The following is a 20,047-nucleotide window of genomic DNA, read 5'->3' on the forward strand; positions in this document are numbered from 1 at the left end:
CACTTTTTTAAAAATTGGGCATATAGTTGCTCTCTTCCATTCAACTGGGATCTGCTCTGATGGCCAGATTTTGACAATAAGCTGTCTTAGCGTCTCCAATAAAACTTACCCTCCGTTTCTAACCAGTTCTGCACTAACACCACTACCACCTGGCACTTTATTGTTTTTGAGTGACTCTTCAGTTGTTCTTATCTCTTCCATTGAATGTTTATGTTCTTCCTCTTTCTCTGTATTTAACTCCCATTCTTGAGCTATACTTCCTTCTGGAGTTTCTACATTTAGCAGCTTTCTGAAATGCTTTCCAATCTGATCTGCTTGCTCCATAGGAGGTACCACATTCCCTTCTTCATCTGTTAGGATTAAAGTTTGTTGTTTATAATTGCCTCGAGCAAAACCGGCCAACTTGAAAAAGGAGTGCGGTGTTTTCTTCGATTCCTCAACTGCCACCAATAGTTTCTTCCCATATTCGTATCATCTAAGTAACAAATGATCAGGGACATTTCGACTCCTCAAAACTGCCCAAATCGACTGTTGATGATGCGACTGTGAAGTGAGAACACGAAGGAACAACCACAGCTACACCAAGACCAGACAGTCCTCATGAACTGACGAACAGCGGGTTCAAACATTTCAGACAGTGGTTGTAAAAAAATCAGCTGAAGGAATCACTCATGATCTGAAATGTTGGGCTTACCATGTTTTTTTGTATCCAATCCAGGCCATATTTTTGAAACTAGTCAAAGCAGTTCACAGAAACATTAGCTTTGTTTGTATAGTTGTATTCTCACCAGAAGTATCATTTTCCGAAATAGTATTCGTGTCTAGCAGTGCGGTATGCCTTTTTGGCAGCACAAATGGTTCAAATGGCTCTGAGCACTATGGGACTTAACATCTGTGGTCATCAGTCCCCTAGAACTTACAACTACTTAAACCTAACTAACCTAAAGACATCACACACATCCATACCCGAGGCAGGATTCGAACCTGCGACCGTAGCAGTCGAGCGGTTTCAGACTGGAGCGCCTATAACCGCTTGGCCACCGCGGCCGGCTTTGGCACCACACTCCAGATCATTGTTATTCCCATCTTTGGCTTAAAAAAATTCTTACGTTTGGTGACGCAGTAGCACCAATAGCACTGCTATATTTAGCTGTTTTCACGAGATCTTTAATTCTCAGTTTTTTCTTCATGTGCAACAGAAATTTTCCAGTATATGGTGTGTAATACACACTTTCATTGATACTGTCACATACAGTTTCAAAAATTGGTTTTCCTTTTACAGGTTAACATTAAACATAGACTTTCTTTTGTCCATCGCTAAACGGCGAGACATAAAACAAATAAACTGAGCCAAATCGTGTAGACGAGTTCTTTCACAAAGGATTACAACATAACGCATTGCCCCTGTTGCGTTGCCTAACGACAACGCGGAAAGTCGTGGCCAAACCGTTGGCTACCTTTCCCATCAACATCAGTGCATGCTCCTCGGTCGATGAGAGTGGTTCGGCCATAACAGCATGTTTAAAATCGCGATGTGGAACATGTAGCTCTCATATTTACAAAAAATCCTCGCCAGTCACAAAACATTCAAACCCTGGACATTTTTGCAACCCCCGGAAATGATCTCGGACTGCACTTTTAACCAGGACTGTCCGAACGTACGGTAAGCCTATCCAAAGTGCTACAAGCAGTCCACCTAGCACAATGACTGCGTAAGGTCTTAAAAAAGAATGACGTATAATGGTCAAGCAGCTCATAAGCCACACAGTTCTGTATTCAGTGATGATTAGCGACGCTTGAGATGGCGTAAAAAGCGACGCCACTGGACAGTGAATAACAGGAAGTGAGTGATTTAGAGAGATGAATCACGCTCTACCCTGTGGCAATGTCATGTAAGGGTTTGGTTTGACCAATGCCAGGAGAACGTTACCTGCAATCACGTGTAGTGCCAACAGTGAAGTACAGAGGAATTAGTATTACAGTATGGAGTAGGACTGTTGATAAAATATCGCTATTTGTAGTAAAAATATCGATATACATCGGCGATACGATTATCACAAATATGTCGGTATATCGATAGAAATGGCAATATCGAGTGCCAATATTTTTATTTTATATTATATTTTTTCGCAAATTTTCGATTAATATTTGAAGTTGTTTCGAAACTGTCGTAGAACTTAATTTCACTTTCGCTGTGTGAAGGAGTCTTACTACTTTTTGAGCTTTCATCACGTCCAGTCTATCTCATTGACTATGTGGAGCAAGTACAGATGGCACAAAGAAGTCCGATTGCATTAGGGGGGAGGGGGGGGGGGTGGCGGTGTGAATGGAATAATGTTGTTATCTGATGTGAAGAAAGAGCACACCAGTTGCGTCAAATGACAATTTTTAACGCAACTAGTGTGCTATTACTTCACATCGGCGTTCTTCAAAAACAGTTGTTGAAACTGATGGACAAAACTCCAAATGACAAGACAGGTCATTCTGCTGGGTGGAGATGTGTGAGAGGAAAAGCTGACGTAACCGGTGCTCGGCGCTACCGACAGGATCTGCAACGTTTAACTTCACCAGGCAATTTTGACACTACAACTGCAAGGTCACTGGCGTTTGCAGAAATGAAAAAAACAGGGAAATCGACACAAAATGTTCTAGACAAATCCTATATGTGACGAAACAGAACTGCGGCCCGAACGGACACCTGCTTTTGTGACACTTACCTGCAGTTACCATTATCAAAGTGTATATCGCTAAGCATGAACGTGCATCGTTTTCCTTTCAGTTGTTGCTCTGGGGGTGGATAAGCAGGGTGCTTGCTTGTTGATGTACAGAATATCTAATAATAAATCAATGCTTAAATATGCAGCTGTGAAATTGGCAGTAGATTTATAAAGTGCAGCCGAGATTTTTTTTGGCTGGAACGTCGAAACTTTTTACGTCGACGTATCGATAACTTTTTCGGTGTATCGATGGCCGATACTGATATTTTTTTTAATATAGATTTATCGGATTGCCGATATTTTTAAAAATATCATCAGTCCTAGTATGGAGGTATTTTTCGTGGTTAGGGCGTGGTTCCCTTATCGCGCTTAAGAAAACGCTAAATACAGAAAGATATGAAAACATTTTATAACATTGTGTACTGCGTACAGTAGAGCGGCAGCTCACTGACGGTGACTATCGGCATGACACTGCACCCTGTCATAAAGTAGTATCTGAGGGGCAATGGTTTGTGGACAATAACATTCCCAAAATCGATTGGCGGGGCCAGAGTCGCGACCTGAACCCAATCTAACACCTTCGGGATAGGTTAGAAGGTAGAACGTCAGCTTCGTTCCAGATCCCAGCGTCCAACGTCACTACCTCATCTGGCTTCGATTCTTAACGAAGAAAGGGCTTCCACTCTCTACGGATATTCAGGGACTTCATTGAAAGTGCTCTCAGCAAACTTCAAGCCGTCATAAAGGCGACCGGTGGGCATACCCCATATTAATGTCCACTACTAGATATCCGGACACTTTCGACTGCGTCAGTCAGCCGTCGCATTGAACCCAAATGCATTAATGTACTCAAGGAGTACTGCGTATGATATCACATCGCGCAATTAGGACACGGATACACACTTGCACTGTTGTTCGGCAGACAAGGGTTGCGAAATGCCGCAAGTAAAAATCTATTGTGGTTACATCCGGAGAACGTAAAGGGCAGGGAGCTGGTCCACGTTTTCCGAACCACCTGTCACAGTATTTTAGATGCATTAGGACATTAACACTGAAGCCAGACGTAACTAAGAGGACACTTATGCTATACCATACCAACGATTATAAGTGAAGTACAATGATATGGGGTACCAACCAAAATCTGTAACTTGACTGAGGTTAGCTTGTTAGGGAGGACGCAACATAATTTTGGATAGAGAGACTTCGGCAGATGTAGAAGTATCATCAGCAGCGCCTCAGAGAAGTGTGTTGGTATCTTTGCTGTCCATGTTATACACACTCACGTTCAGAAAAAAAGAAACAGAATGCCTTGAACGACTAGAGATAGGACGTTCATATTTACAGGACATGTACATTAGTATGTTCTGCAGAAATGATTAGCATTTTAACCATGTCGGCTCGCGGGTTCAGGGTCAACATCGATATCGCGGTGCAACATCACCCACCGGTAAATTGTACCTGCGGCTCTCGTTGTCGCTATAAACCGAAGGTAATGCATCAGTATGACTTGAGCTGACGTGCAGGATGCCTCGCAGACGTACGCGCGAAACGTACACTCACATCAGTGAGTTTGAAAGAGGGCGCATTATTGGCATGAGAGAATGTAATGTATTCATCCGGGAAATTGTTGCTCGTGTGGGACGAAGTGTTTCGGCAGTGTAACAGGTGTGTGCAAAATGGTTCACGGAAGAGTGTAGAACATGAGGAGATGGGTCAGATCGCACAACTCAGATCCTTCCCCCCCCCCCCCCCTCCCCTAGCCCCTACCCCAAGAAGGTCGTTTCCTCATCTGAATGGCATCTGCGTCCTCCTCGTCTCTGGCGCAACAGTGGCACAAGTGGAACAGTGTTGGTGTGACAGTCCGTCGCTGTTTATTACGGCACACGATAGTGCGTATTTTCCACTTGTCCGCCTACGTTTGACGAATGTGCAGAAACATGCTAGACGGCAGTGGGGTATGGAACGACGCCACTGAAGTCTGGAATGGCATCAGATAATGTTTCGAACGAATCCAGATTCTGTTTGTTTGAAAATGATAGCCGCATTTTGGTTCCTCGCAGACAGGGGGAGCGGCATCACAATGACTACATTCGCACAAGACGCTCAGCGCCCCGCAAAGCCTTATGGTGTGGGGTGCTACTGGGTACAACCATAAATCACAGTTGGTTCGTGTCCAGGCACTGTGGCTAGCGTGACCTACGTGAATGACATCCAACGATCCATGGCCATACCCTTTCTGCACAACACCGCAGACGCCATTTTTCAGCAACAGAATCCACGACAACATGTTGCTGCACGAACACGTGCGTTCTTGGTGTGACAGGATGTCAGTCTTTTGTCCTGGCCTGCAAGACCACCAGACTAGTCGCCAATCAGAAATGTGTGGGATACGGTGAAACGACGGGTGCAGCGTTGTGACCCAATGCCAACCACCACAGATCAACTATGGAACCAGTTGAATGCAGCTTGGATGGCTACACCACAACACACAATTCCTGTCTTATACGCGTCGATGCCATCACACATAGGACAAGTTATCAGGGCCCATGGCGAACCCTGTGCTTACTGGGCAACAGGACACATGCTGAACTGAGGTGAATGATATGCTAATCATTTCTGCAGAGCATACTGATGTACAAGTCCTGTGAGTATGAACATCCCATCTCTAGTCGTTCGAAGCGTTCTGGTTTTTATGAGTTTGTGTGTATAACCGGTTGGCAGACAATAGTAACATCAGACTTCTTTGGACATGGTGCAGTTCTGCACAGCAGAGTACTGTCTCAAAAAAGTTTCTCAAATATTCTTTCAGATCTTGGTAAGATTTCTAAGTGGTGCTAAGAGTTGGAACTCGATTAAGCGCTCAGGAACGTAAAATTGTGTACTCAACAAAATGAAAGAAAGATATTATCCTGTGACCACGCTGCTGCAGAGTGGTCAGGCATGTGAAGGACCCAGGTTCGATTCCTGATACTTCCAGCTATATTCCCTTGGTGGTAGGGCTGGAAGGGGATGTACTCAGCCCTGTAATGCCAACTGTGGAGTTACTTGACTGCGCAGCAGTGGCTCCAGACGACGAAACCTGACAACGCCCGGGAAGCGGAGTGCTGCCCTCTTGCTCCTCTATACTGCATCCAACGTCGTCACTGGCGGAAGATGACACGACGGTCGATCGATGGCGACGGGCCCGCCATGGCCTGTGGACGGAGTTTATAGTATCAATAAGTCGCAGCTGGGACTAGATAATTCATATAAACATACTGTCCAGTCACATTAATGTGTCAATCTGTCAGACGCCTGAACAACCACCTTTTGCAGGGCGGGAATCTGCGAGACGTGCGGGAAGAGAGTCAGTGAGGTTCTAGAAGGTACTGACAGGCATATGGAGCCATGCCGACTCAAGTGCCATGGCCAGCTACCCTAGGTTGTGTGTTGTGTATTGTGTGTGTATTGAACCAGGGACCTAGAAACGACGGAGAGGCTTTGTCCTGCCATAGCCCTCAGTGGTTCACAACCCCACAAAAGGCCACAGCAGTCCACCCACCCCACCGCCGCCCCACACTGAACCTAGGGTTATTGAGCGGTTCGGCCCCCAGTGACCCCCCCCCCCTCTCCCCCAGGAAACGTCTTATACCACACGAGGGTAATAGCAAATGTTTGTGTGGTAGAGTAATTATGGTGTACGCATACGTGGGAACAGTGTTTGTGCAGCAATCGCCGGCGTAGTGTAACTGGGGTGGAATAAGGGGAACCAGCCCGCATTCGCCGAGGCAGATGGAAACCCGCCTTAAAAACCATCCACAGGCTGGCCGGCACACCGGACCTCGATACTAACCCGCCTATCAGATTTGTGCTATGGACCGGCACACCTTCCTGCTCGGGAAACAGCATGTTAGATCACGCGGCTAGCCGGCTGGGCTGCGCTAGGTTTCTTGGAGGTGGACACATGGCACAAACAGCTTGATTGACTTGATCCCACAGATTCTCCAATGGGATAAATGTGGGGAGTTTGATGGCCAGGTGAGTATGGTAAACTCCTCCTAGAGGTCTTCAAACCACGCACATTCACTGCACACTGTGTGATACGTTGCATTGCCCCAATGGTAGATGCCATGGTGCTGAGGAAAAACAAACCGCATGTAGGTTGGGTGGGTTGTTTTGGGGAAGAGACCAAACAGCGAGGTCATCGGTCTCATCGGATTAGGGAAGGACGGGGAAGGAAATCGGCCGTGCCCTTTCAAAGGAACCGTCCTGGAATTTGCCTGGAGCGATTTAGGGAAATCACGGAAAACCTAAGTCAGGATGGCCGGACGTGGGATTGAACCGTCGCCCTCCCGAATGAGAGTCCAGTGTGCGGCATGTAGGGGTGGACATGGTACGCAAGGATATACGAGGGCAGTTAAATAAGTAATGCAACACATTTTTTTTCTCGGCCAATTTCGGTTGAAAAAGCCGGAAATTTCTTGTGGAATATTTTCAAACATTCCCGCTTTGTCTCGTATAGTTCCATTGACTTCCGACAGGTGGCAGCGCTGTACGGAGCTGTTAAAATGGCGTCTGTAACGGATGTGCGTTGCAAACAACGGGCAGTGATCGAGTTTCTTTTGGCGGAAAACCAGGGCATCTCAGATATTCATAGGCGCTTGCAGAATGTCTACGGTGATCTGGCAGTGGACAAAAGCACGGTGAGTCGTTGGGCAAAGCGTGTGTCATCATCGCCGCAAGGTCAAGCAAGACTGTCTGATCTCCCGCGTGCGGGCCGGCCGTGCACAGCTGTGACTCCTGCAATGGCGGAGCGTGCGAACACACTCGTTCGAGATGATCGACAGATCACCATCAAACAACTCAGTGCTCAACTTGACATCTCTGTTGGTAGTGTTGTCACAATTGTTCACCAGTTGGGATATTCAAAGGTTTGTTCCCGCTGGGTCCCTCGTTGTCTAACCGAACACCATAAAGAGCAAAGGAGAACCATCTGTGCGGAATTGCTTGCTCGTCATGTGGCTGAGGGTGACAATTTCTTGTCAAAGATTGTTACAGGCGATGAAACATGGGTTCATCACTTCGAACCTGAAACAAAACGGCAATCAATGGAGTGGCGCCACACCCACTCCCCTACCAAGAAAAAGTTTAAAGCCATACCCTCAGCCGGTAAAGTCATGGTTACAGTCTTCTGGGACGCTGAAAGGGTTATTCTGTTCGATGTCCTTCCCCATGGTCAAACGATCAACTCTGAAGTGTATTGTGCTACTCTTCATAAATTGAAGAAACGACTTCAGCGTGTTTGTGGGCACAAAAATCTGAACGAACTTCTCCTTCTTCATGACAACGCAAGACCTCACACAAGTCTTCGCACCCGAGAGGAGCTCACAAAACTTCAGTGGACTGTTCTTCCTCATGCACCCTACAGCCCCGATCTCGCACCGTCGGATTTCCATATGTTTGGCCCAATGAAGGACGCAATCAGTGGGAGGCACTACGCGGATGATGAAGAAGTTATTGATGCAGTACGACGTTGGCTCCGACATCGACCAGTGGAATGGTACCGTGCAGGCATACAGGCCCTCATTTCAAGGTGGCGTAAGGCCGTAGCATTGAATGGAGATTACGTTGAAAAATAGTGTTGTGTAGCTAAAAGATTGGGGAATAACCTGGTGTATTTCAATGCTGAATAAAATAACCCCTGTTTCAGAAAAAAATGTGTTGCATTACTTATTGAACTGCCCTCGTACTTGTATGCATATTTGTGTTGATCCATTGCGCCATCCAGAATGACGAGATCACCCAGGGAGTGCCACGAAAACATTCCCCAGACCATGACGCTCTCTCCTCTGGCCTAGGACCTTTGCTGTCCGATGGAGCATAACATTTCATTCATCTGAAAAGGCAATCTGCCGACACTCAGTGGACGTCCAGTTACAGTATTGCCGTGTAAATTCCAGACTTGGTCGCTGATGAACAGCAGCCTGCTGAGGAGGCCCATATGCAGCAACATTCGCTGAATGGTCATTAAGGAGACAGTGTTGGTAGCCACTTGGTTTATCTCGGCGATCTGTTGCTCAGCAGTTGCCATTACACATCTCCGCAGCCGTCGTGCACCCCTGACATCTGTGGCCTGTGGTGGACCACAGTTACCTTGGCGCTAGTTTTGGTTGCGCCGTTTTGCCATGGACGGTATACGAGTAGTTTACAAACTTAATCGTTTCGGAAATGCTTCCACGCTTGGCTCGAAAGCTAATAGCCATGTCTTTTGGACGTCATATAATCGCTCCATTTACGCAATACGACAACGACTGCACTATTTCCGGCGTCACCCCGACACGCGTCATATACCCTCCAGTGCTAATGCTGCCACCTGCTTCTGTGTTTGCTTATTGCACGTCGAGTCGAACATTGGCGGTGATCACATTAATGGGACTGGACCGTGTATGTGGGTATAACAAAGTGAAGAGATGTTGTTGTTGTTGTCTTCAGTCCTGAAACTGGTTTGATGCAGCTCTCCGTGCTACTCTATCCTGTGCAAGCTTCTTCATCTCCCAATACGTACTGCAGTCTACATCCTTCTGAATCTGTTTAGTGTATTCATCTCTTGGTCTCCCTCTACGATTTTTACCCTCCACGCTACCATCCAATACTAAATTGGTAATCCCTTGATGCCTCAGAACATGTCCTACCAACCGATCCCTTCTTCTAGTCAAGTTGTGCCACAAACTCCTCCCCAATCCTATTCAATACTTCCTCATTAGTTACGTGATCTACCCATCTGATCTTCAGCATTCTTCTGTAGCACCACATTTCAAAGGCTTCTATTCTCTTCTTGTCCAAACTATTTATCGTCCATGTTTTACTTCCATACATGGCTACACTCCATACAAATACTTTCAGAAAAGACTTCCTGACATTTAAATCTGTACTCGATGTTAACAAATTTCTCTTCTTCAGAAACGCTTGCCTTGCTATTGCTAGTCTGCATTTTATATCCTCTCTACTTCGACCATCATCAGTTACTTTGCTCCCAAAATAGCAAAACTCCTTTACTACTTTAAGTGTCTCATTTCCTAATCTAATTCCCTCAGCATCGCTCGACTTAATTCGACTACATTCCATTATCCTCGTTTTGCTTTTGTTGATGTTCATCTTATATCCTACCTTCAAGACACTGTCCATTCCGTTCAATTGCTCTTCCAAGTCCTTTGCTGTCTCTGACAGAATTACAATGTCATCGGCGAACCTCAAAGTTTTTATTTCGTCTCCATGGATTTTAATACCTACTCCGAATTTTTCTTTTGTTTCCTTTACTGCTTGCTCAATATACAGATTGAATAACATCGGGGAGAGGCTACAACCCTGTCTCACTCCCTTCCCAACCACTGCTTCCCTTTCATGTCCCTCGACTCTTATAACTACCATCTGGTTTCTGTACAAATTGTAAATAGCCCTTCGCTCCCTGTATTTTATCCCTCCCATCTTCAGAATTTGAAAGAGATTATTCCAGTCAACATTGTTAAAAGCTTTCTCCAAGTCTACAAATGCTAGAAACGTAGGTTTGCCTTTTCTTAATCTAGCTTCTAAGATAAGTCTTAGGGTCAGTATTGCCTCACGTGTTCCCATATTTCTACGGAATCCAAACTGATCTATCTGAAGAGATATGAAATGGAATAGACATGTAGGCTCAGACCTAGGTAAGGCAGGTGGCAGATTTCAGTTCGTTGGCAGGATACTGGGAGAAAATAATCAGTTCACATAGGAGATTGCTTACAAAACACTTGCGCGACCCATCCTAGTACAGGGTGGGGCAAATAAAAGTGGCCCAGACGAGTGGATACTATTGGACATGAAAATATGCATATGGAAAATGGAAATGAGCGTTTGGCGTCATTGGCCGAGAGGCCTCTTAGGGCAGGTCCGGCAGCCTTGGTGCAGGTCTTATTACATTCGACGCCACATTGGGCGACCTGCGCGCCGGATGGGATGAAATGATGATGAAGACAACACAACACCCAGTCCCTGAGCGGAGAAAATCACCGACCCAGCCGTGAATCGAGCCCGGGCCCGTAGGACGGCAATCCGTCACGCTGATCACTCAGCTATCGGGGCGGACAATATATGCATATAACCACACACCGTGACGCTCACACCAAGTGTGCGACCGCTACGTGATCCACACCGGTTCAGAGCGTAGTGCCGGCTGTCACTATGAGTGAAGCAGTGCAAAGGGGATGATGATACAATGGAACAGTGGCGCTAGCTGGCCCCCAGGTCACCTGATCTGTCAGTGTGTGATTAATTTGTGTGGGGAGCCCTCAAGTCTGAATTGTATCGCAACAACCCTAATAGTCTGAGGTGGCGTAGTGGCTAGCACGCTGGACTCGCATTCGGGAGGACGACGGTTCAATCCCGCGTCCGGCCATCCTGATTGAGGTTTTCCGTGATTTCCCTAAATCGCTCCAGGCAAATGCCGGGATGGTTCCTTTGAAAGGGCATGGCCGACTTCCTCCCCTGTCCTTCCATAATCCGATGAGACCGATGACCTCGCTGTCTGGTCTCCTTCCCTAAAACAACCCCAACCTAATAGTCTTCGAGAAATGCAGCAGAACATTTCCGACGAGACTGCACCAATTACAGCAGTCCAGCTTCGATCCGCCTTCAGCAACTGACCAGGTCCCAGAACTGCCAGCATTTGCTATAGTCAGGTTAGTACCGTCTTTCCTTTCCTCTGCTGTGTTTCTTTGTACCCTGGAATTCTGTTCTCAGGGCCACATTTATTTGCCCAACCCGTATATTTCTCAGATGTGTTGGGCCTGTACGAGATAGGGTATTGAATGTACGCAAAGAAGGGCAGCACATATGGTCACAGGGATATTTGACCCATGCGGGAGCGTAACGGAGATGCTGAAAAACGTGGACAGGCAGATTCTTGAAGACAGACGCCAACTATTCCGCGAAACTCTGCTTAAAGTTTTAAGAACCGCCATTAAGTGATGTTACAAGTCCCTACGCATTGGTCCCCTAGGGGCTGTGGGGATAAGACTGAACTGATTACAGCAAGCATGGAGCCATTTAAGCAATCATTCTTCCGTGCTCCACACGCAAATGGTACGGAAGAAGCCCTAGTAAGTGGTACAATGGGCAGTATTCACTGTCGGTCACTTCACAGTGCTTTGTGCAGAGATAGATTTAAATGGAGATTAGAATAAGTAAGAGTTTGTATAGTATGCTAGTGTGTTCTGTTTCTGTGTATTTCCCTTGTTTTATGTACTATGAAGAAGTGTAGAAAGTAAAATGTTTCCGATCCATGTTCATATAAATTGATACACTGAAGAATCAAAGAAACTGGTACACCTGCCTAATATCGTGTGGGGCCCCCGCGAGCACGCAGAAGTGCCGCAACATGACGTGGCATGGATTCGACTAACGTCTGAAGTAGTGCTGGAGGGAATTGACACCATGAATCATCCAGGGCTGTTCATAAATCCGTAGGAGTACGACGGAGTGGAGATCTCTTCTGAACAGCACGTTGCAAGGCATCCCAGATATGCTCAATAACGTTCATGTCTTGGGTGCCCAGCGGAAGTGTTTAAACTCAGCCGGCCGAAGTGGCCGTGCGGTTCTAGGCTCTGCAGTCTGGAACTGCGAGACCGCTACGGTCGCAGGTTCGAATCCTGTCTCGGGCATGGATGTGTGTGATGTCCTTAGGTTAGTTAGGTTTAATTAGTTCTAAGTTCTAGGCGACTGATGACCTCAGAAGTTAAGTCGCATAGTGCTCAGAGCCATTTTTGTTTAAACTCAGTAGTGTTCCTGGAGCAATTCTGGACGTGTGGCGTGTCGCATTGTCCTGCTGGAATTGCCCAAGTCCGTCGGAATGCACAATGGACATCAGTAGATGCAAGTGATCAAACAGGATGAGTCGCGCCGAGTGGTCGCGCGGTTTGAGGCGCCATGTCACGTATAGCGCGGCCCCTCCCGCAGGAGGTTCGAGTCCTCCCTCGGGCATGGGTGTATGTGTTGTTCTCAGCATAAGTTAGTTTAAGTAGTGTGTAAATCTAGAGACCGATGACCTCAGTAGTTTGGTCCCTTAGGAATTCACACACATTCCATTTCATTTCAGACAGAATGCTTACATACTCGTCACCTGTCAGAGCCGTAACTAGACGTATGAGGGGTTCCAAATTACTCCAAATGCACACTCCACACACATTACAGAGCCTCCACTAGCTTGATCAGTCCCCTGCTGACACGCAGGGTACATGGATTCATAAGGTTGTCTCTATACACGTACACGTCTATCCGCTCGATACAATTTGAAACGAGACTCGCCCGACCAAACAACATATTTCCAGTCATCAACAGTCCAATGTCGATGTTGACGCGCCCGGGCGAGGCGTAAAGCTTTGTGTCGTGCAGTCATCAAATGTACACGAGTAGGCCTTCGACTCCGAAAGCCCATATCGATGATGTTTCATTAAATGGTTCGCACACTGACACTTGTTGATGGCCCAGCACTGAAATCTGCAGCAATTTGCGGAAGGGTTGCACTTCTGTCACGTTAAACGAACCGAGCGGGGCGGCGCAGTGGTTAGACACTGGACTCGCATTCGGGAGGACGACGGTTCAATCCCGCGTCCGGCCATCCTGATTTAGGTTTTCCGTGATTTCCCTAAATCGCTCCAGGCAAATGCCGGGATGGTTCCTCTGAAAGGGCACGGCCGACTTCCTTCCCAATCCTTCCCTAATCCGACGAGACCGATGACCACGCTGTCTGGTCTCCTTCCCCAAACCAACCAACCAACGTTAAACGATTCTTTTCAGTCGTCGTTGATCCCGTTCTTGCAGCATTTTTTTCTAGCCACAGCGATGTCAGAGATTTGATGTTTTACTGTATTCCTGATATTCACGTTACACTCGTGAAATAATCGTACGGGAAAACCTCTGCTTCATCGCTGCCTTGGAGATCCTGTGTTCCATCGCTCGTGCGCCGACTATAACACCATTTTGAAACTCATTTAAATCTTGATAACCTGCCATTGTAGCAGCAATAACCGATCTTACAATTGCGCCAGGCACTTGTTGTCATGTATAGGCGTTGCCGGCTGCAGCGCAGTATTCTGCCATTTTACATATCTCTGTATTTGATTGCGCATTGCTATACCAGTTTCCTTGGCGCTTCAGTGTACATTTCCTTCTTCTGTTTGTATGTATGTACACGTTGCTTGGTTCTTCTGGGAACTTGTCCTCTTGGACTTTAAACAGTAAACCTTACGGTGATGAAGGACGAATGTTCTCTTGAATTTAGTATTTTTCTCTCGCTCCGAGTAATAATATTGTCATTCGGAATCTTTGCGTCATTCTATAAGAAAAAAAGTACCCAGTGTTTGCGGATTCACCTGTGGCGAGAGTTAATGTACCTTCAGATTTCCTGGATACGTGAGGACTACTCAGTAAAATATGAGGCCCTGCTGAAAAATAATGAGTCCGAATTCTTTATGTGAAAACTCATAAAGCTTTTTCAATAAAACAAACGTTACTAAAATTCTACATCTTTTTTCTCCGTTTCTAAATATTTATTTCTCAACATAAGGTAACTTATGGAGGTTGATCGATGGCAGTGAATCCAAGGTGCCAGATTGTTGCAGATGGCACAGCGCTCCTATGTGGTCCTATGTGTGGACTAACTGTTCGAATTCGAAACTCGATAATCGCAGGCTGTTTCTCACGAACTTGACATAGGTATGTTGCACGCTACAATACGGAGCCTTCTAGCGCAGAGAGCTGCAAATTACGTAGACATGAAAAATGAGGATGTAGAATGTTAATAACATTTGTTTTATTTAAAAAAATTAAAAGTCTTCACAAAAAAAGTCGGAGCCATTTGTATTTAGCACGCCGTCACACTCTGTATTCCAACTATCGAGAAATAATTATAGCTGTCAGCAAACTAAGCACGTTCTATTCAGAATAGTTTTTCATTTATTAACGCACGTTGTCGCTCTCAGTTAACTGAAACGACAGTTAAAGTGTCTTGAGTGTGGTACTTTTTACTAAGGCAATATTTTCAACTAAGACAGAGGATGCTGCCTGCGTTGACAGACATTCACTCTTTCCAACCAGAACACTGTGATGACGGCTTTAATGCTGTGTTGGTTCACCACTGGCCAAAACCGCTGCAAATAATCTGATATAAATTTTGTAATAAACCCTTGATGTAGGATTGGAAAACACTCTTGGGCGCTAAGAAGCCGCAGCGACAACACTGACTTTACTAGAGGCGACCGCATGAGGACTAGTCCGCCGGAAATCCAGAAAGACTGGTATTGCCTCAGTTCTTGTCAGGCAACCACCTGGCTTCGACCTGGCAAGAAAAAACTTGGACATTGCTTAATCCTGTCTCAGCTGGCCACGGCAGGTATCTGTTGGACATGCTAGTGGAAACCCATTAGAGTGACTGCGTGAGGTCAACTATGTATGTTTTAGCATCTTGTAATGAAATGGTTGCGATGGAAATTTACTGGGACAGTATACGATATCAACCGACTGCGAAATAAGCTGTCGGGTGGAAAGAAGCACTGGACATTTAGCTGTGCAGAGATCTCTGTTTTGATGGCCAAATCAGAGATTTGTGTGTGCCATAAAAAATTTTGATTTGTGTTGTATAGTGCACATAGTTTTCCATTTCATTTCAATTTTTTCTTCACTTATTGTATCCTCTGTAACTACAAGAAAAGCAATGAAATACACGAAGGGTTAGAGGCAGTGGCACTTGATGTCTGTGCATAGGTCACACGATTTCTGTAGATCACAAAGAAGTTCGTTGGTGAATAATCAGATTGCACTACTATTTTTTTTCCTTATGGAAACGTAATTGTGAAGGCTGTGTTGACGACTGTATGCTGAATTGCTAAGACAACAAAAATACAATGTAATCAGCCACTGTAACTTAAATTCATTCCACTTCGGAGAGTTAGTGCTATCTTCAAGCGAAAAACTGGCCCTTAATTCCAGTAGCTCCAATGAATACTACGCTGGAGAACATTTAACAACGTTGGGTTTTTGAGAATAATGTAGACGAAATAAACTCCAGTATCATCACCTGAAAATAGAGCTAGGTCTTGGAAACGCGGCGTGGCTAATTAAAGTAAATTTTAGTGATTGTTTACAGGATTTTTTGTTTTTTTAATAGACTAACTTTGAGTCATATAGTCACGGTACAGCACTCGAAAATGTATTTATGCGTAACAAAAAGCAGTACCAACAGAATCCTCACAAACTGCATCTTTATAATGAAAAGAGCAACATGCCACTTTAACGTCTGCGCCACGCGTCGCTTCGGTGCGCCACTCGTGACTAGAAAGTGGCGTGGCACGGACCGCGAAGCGACGCATGTCTGTCACGCTACCTCTGTGTGAATTGCTCATTTGTTAACATAGAGGTGGCGTGAAACAACGTCACGTCCCCGCCAGACGTCTGCGCCACGCCATTACTCTGTGAATTAAGCCTAACCCGGCTGGACATCGAATCGAAAAAATGATTCAAATGGCTCTGAGCACGATGGGACTTAACATCTGAGGTCATCAGTCCCCTAGACTTAGAACTACTTAAACCTAACTAACCTAAGGACATCACACACATCCATGCCCGAGGCAGGATTCGAACCTGTGACCCTAGCAGCAGCGCGGTTCCGGACTGAAGCGCCTAGAACCACTTGCATACAGAAGTCGGCGACATCGAATCGAATTGAGCTTGAGTAATAGATATGGGTACTTGAGCTCTGCACCATAGTTGATCAATCATAGTAGCTGTCAAGTGGTGGCATGACAATCTCACGACAGTGGGTGAGTGATCTCTAGAATATCCTTACCCGGGCAATAGTCCAACACCCTCTGTATCGTGGTAGGTTAGGACAGCACGGATAACATGCGGTCTTGCCTTACCTCGTTGAAATATACCGTCACAGAGAAGGAAAGCTTCAGCCAACGGCTTTAATACGTTAGAAACCCAGCGCCTGCAGTCCAAATTAATGCCAACGAGAGACAATCGTGTTTTGTGGCTGAAGTGTGTAGTTATTCCTGCAAAACACATGATTTGACGGTGATGAAGCTTAGTATTATCATGCTCCGTAAGTCGAAAGAAAGAGAAACTAGTTCCACGGTCACTGCCAATGAAATGCAGTTAGCAGAAAAGATAGAAGAAAGCCATGTTTGTTTTGCTGTAGCAGCTTGATTGCCACAACAGCAATAGCTTATGTACGTAGTGAGTAACAGCGTTCCACTTGTTAAAGGATAGGTCTGTGCGTGGTTTATATTTCAGTCTCCATCTCTCTCTTGAGCGTAAATACGGCGGAGCTCCCATGCAGGATGCAGCAAGAATTTTATTTCTTAGGAAATATCTCAAAAATATGGCTGACATAACTTACAAAGACACAAACAGTCACACTGGCTTATGACGGAACTTACAGGCAAAGGTGTGTCTATTGAAGCTGTCAAATTATTCAGAATACGTTTCAAAATAACAGACTCTTCAGTCCCACGGCGTCAAATGATAGTGTGAGCAGTGTTCATCATGAAATAATGTGTGTGTAGTACGTGCATTGGTTGGTATAGAGAAATAAATTAATAATGTAGCATTTGCTGCTAAAATTAATAAACAACGCTTGCAGTAATGTATAAACAAATATGTATTGTACCCAGGGATAATCAGAAAAAGGCTGTGCTATTTTAAACAAACGGGCTCTAATCTTCATCTGGCCATTCTGAGTTAAGTTTTCTGTACTCTCCGTAAATTACTTCAGGCAATTGCCAGGACAGTTTCTACAATAAAGCTAAGGTCGACTACCGGTGAGTCTCTAAAATGAGTAGGTACAACTCGCGTTCTGCTGAAATCGGTCGGTATGGCTGTGGTGACAAGAATGATCTGTGGCGTAGCCTGAAGTCTGGGTGATAATTTGGTTGTGAATTGGGGAAGTCAACGAGTGTGTATGCCAAATAAAGCCTGTGCTATCAGATTGACCTGTACAGTGTGTTTACTGCATGCTGACCAGAGGGAGGAAGCCCCCCCCCCTCCCCCCACCCCAACATACACTACTGCTGGAAGAGAAGCCGCGCAGGTGGAGCAAACTCCACATGCCTTCCGCAGTGTAGCACAGTAATCTGATTCATGCTTCTGCGTAAGCACAAGCCACCCCCAAAGGTAAAAGTTCTTTTAAACGTTGCTCGTAATCAAAACTGAAATCGTCTTATAAATATTTTTAGGTTCGCACCGTATTTAATCAGTATATTTCAGCCGAACGCCGATTTACCGTACCCATTTCAGTTCCTCCTGGTTATCGTACCTGCACCGTCCTAGCCAAACTACTCCTTTAAGCATGTAAAAGCCAGGATACATGACTTAAACTGTAGTACCACGGCGTGTCCAGTATCCTTGTACAAGGGTCATTCCACGAATCACGGCAAGTGTGGTGTAGGCCTATCATGCGAACGTATGGAATAGGTGTTATGGAGGAGGAGGAGGAGGAGGAGATTAGTGTTTAACGTCCCGTCGACAACGAGGTCATTAGAGACGGAGCGCAAGCTCGGGTTAGGGAAGGATGGGGAAGGACACCGGCCGTGCCCTTTCAAAGGATCCATCCCGGCATTTGCCTAAAGCGATTTAGGGAAATCACGGAAAACCTAAATCAGGATGGCCGGAGACGGGATTGAACCGTCGTCCTCCAGAATGCGAGTCCAGTGTGCTAACCACTGCGCCACCTCGCCCGGTGATAGGTGTTATGGCAGTAAATATCTTCGACAGCCCGGGGCAAACAGTAGCGGAATCAACACAAATTGCTGTCGCATTCGAGGGTGGCTCGGTACCAGCGCCTGTAACATTCAGTGTGAGCAGAATGGAACAGCAAGCATACATGGAAATTTCCTTTCTCGCAGGCAGAAATGCTACTCAGTCATGCGGAACTACGAGCAGTTGTGAGTGATGGCTAAAACGTCAGCCACTGCTGGATAATGCAGTCATACTGGATGATAACGCTACAGCCCACACAGCAGACATTATCAAGAATTGTGTACAGTGTTGGGGTGAGAAATCCTCCCCCACCCATCCTACTTACCAGACCCCAATCCATGCAACTTCGACCTCGTTCCATAACTGAAGAAACTATTGTGTTGGAGGCACTCTGCAAACAGGGCAGATATTCTCACGGCATTTCGGCGACAGGTGACACCAATGATGGCCATTCTGACGTTCAACGCCTTCACTATCGTTGGCAACGCTGCCTGGATCCACTGAGAGACTATTTTGAAGGGCAATAGTTGATTTTGATTCATTTTTGATCTCGTGCTCACTAAATTTAAGAGTTCCAATGCTTGTGTTTCATTTCAGCCATTGCCGCGACTTCCTGTACTGGAATCTTAATTGTATGCTGGCATTCAGATACTCACTGCCTTACAGGTTCAACGCACATCGTGGAATTGTCATGTTGTCGCAATATCGTTTAAGTTAACCGTAGCTGCCTTAAGTTGTGGAATGACCTTCGTGAAAGTGATCCACGGATGTCTAAAACTACTACTATTACTACTATCGTGGACGACTGTACAGTTTCGCTAAGCCAGAAGTCAATAAATAAAACGTTTCGAATAAAGTGGGATAGCAACGATTGCTGCACCCGCTACTTCTGATAACTGATAAACGGAATACATCACAGATGGTTTTACCCCGAAATTTTTCAATTGGACGCCACTTCGACAACTTGTGTGTGCCTAATCCACCCCAGTAATCCTATACGGGAAAAGAAACAAACTGCTTCAAGTGCAATTCGAAACTTGTATCACATTCCAACATAATTAGACAAAACTACATGTAATTATTGGTATAAGTGGAACACTTTTCTTGAGCAGTTACGTGAAGTATCAGTTCTTTGTTCTTGTTGTACCTATTAAACGAAAAAAATACGATCTATAATATTAATGGGACAACCATTAACTAAACTGCAACCAAAATATCCATCCCCTGCAATATTAGGATTGCTGTTTCATTACACCGGCATCATTCATAGGTCTACTGTGATTTGCCATTTCGACATTAAGCAATTAACTAAATTTTGTATATGCCTAGTCACACTATCTACTCATTGAGAACATTGGAACACTTAGACATTATGGATAGTTATATCTTTTTTAAATGTAAATATCTACGAAATAGCTTTTCTATAGCCGCAAAGGTGGCAACATTCTGATCATTGTTGTGTCCACAACAAGATATACAAACTGTTAAGTAATTATAAAGTGAATACATTAGATTACAAGGATTTTACTCTATAGGCACTTATGGATATTCGTAAAGCCAGATAT

General features: G+C 45.4%; 1 non-coding gene across 1 annotated transcript; it reads right to left on the reverse strand.

The window, feature by feature from the left end:
- Nucleotides 1-18,387: 18,387 nt before the first annotated feature.
- Nucleotides 18,388-18,460, reverse strand: Trnaa-cgc (transfer RNA alanine (anticodon CGC)). Its single transcript has one exon. It is a non-coding gene; the product is annotated as a tRNA-Ala (tRNA).
- Nucleotides 18,461-20,047: the final 1,587 nt, after the last annotated feature.

Source organism: Schistocerca cancellata, chromosome 5 (assembly GCF_023864275.1).
Source record: "Schistocerca cancellata isolate TAMUIC-IGC-003103 chromosome 5, iqSchCanc2.1, whole genome shotgun sequence".
Taxonomy (NCBI): domain Eukaryota; kingdom Metazoa; phylum Arthropoda; class Insecta; order Orthoptera; family Acrididae; genus Schistocerca; species Schistocerca cancellata.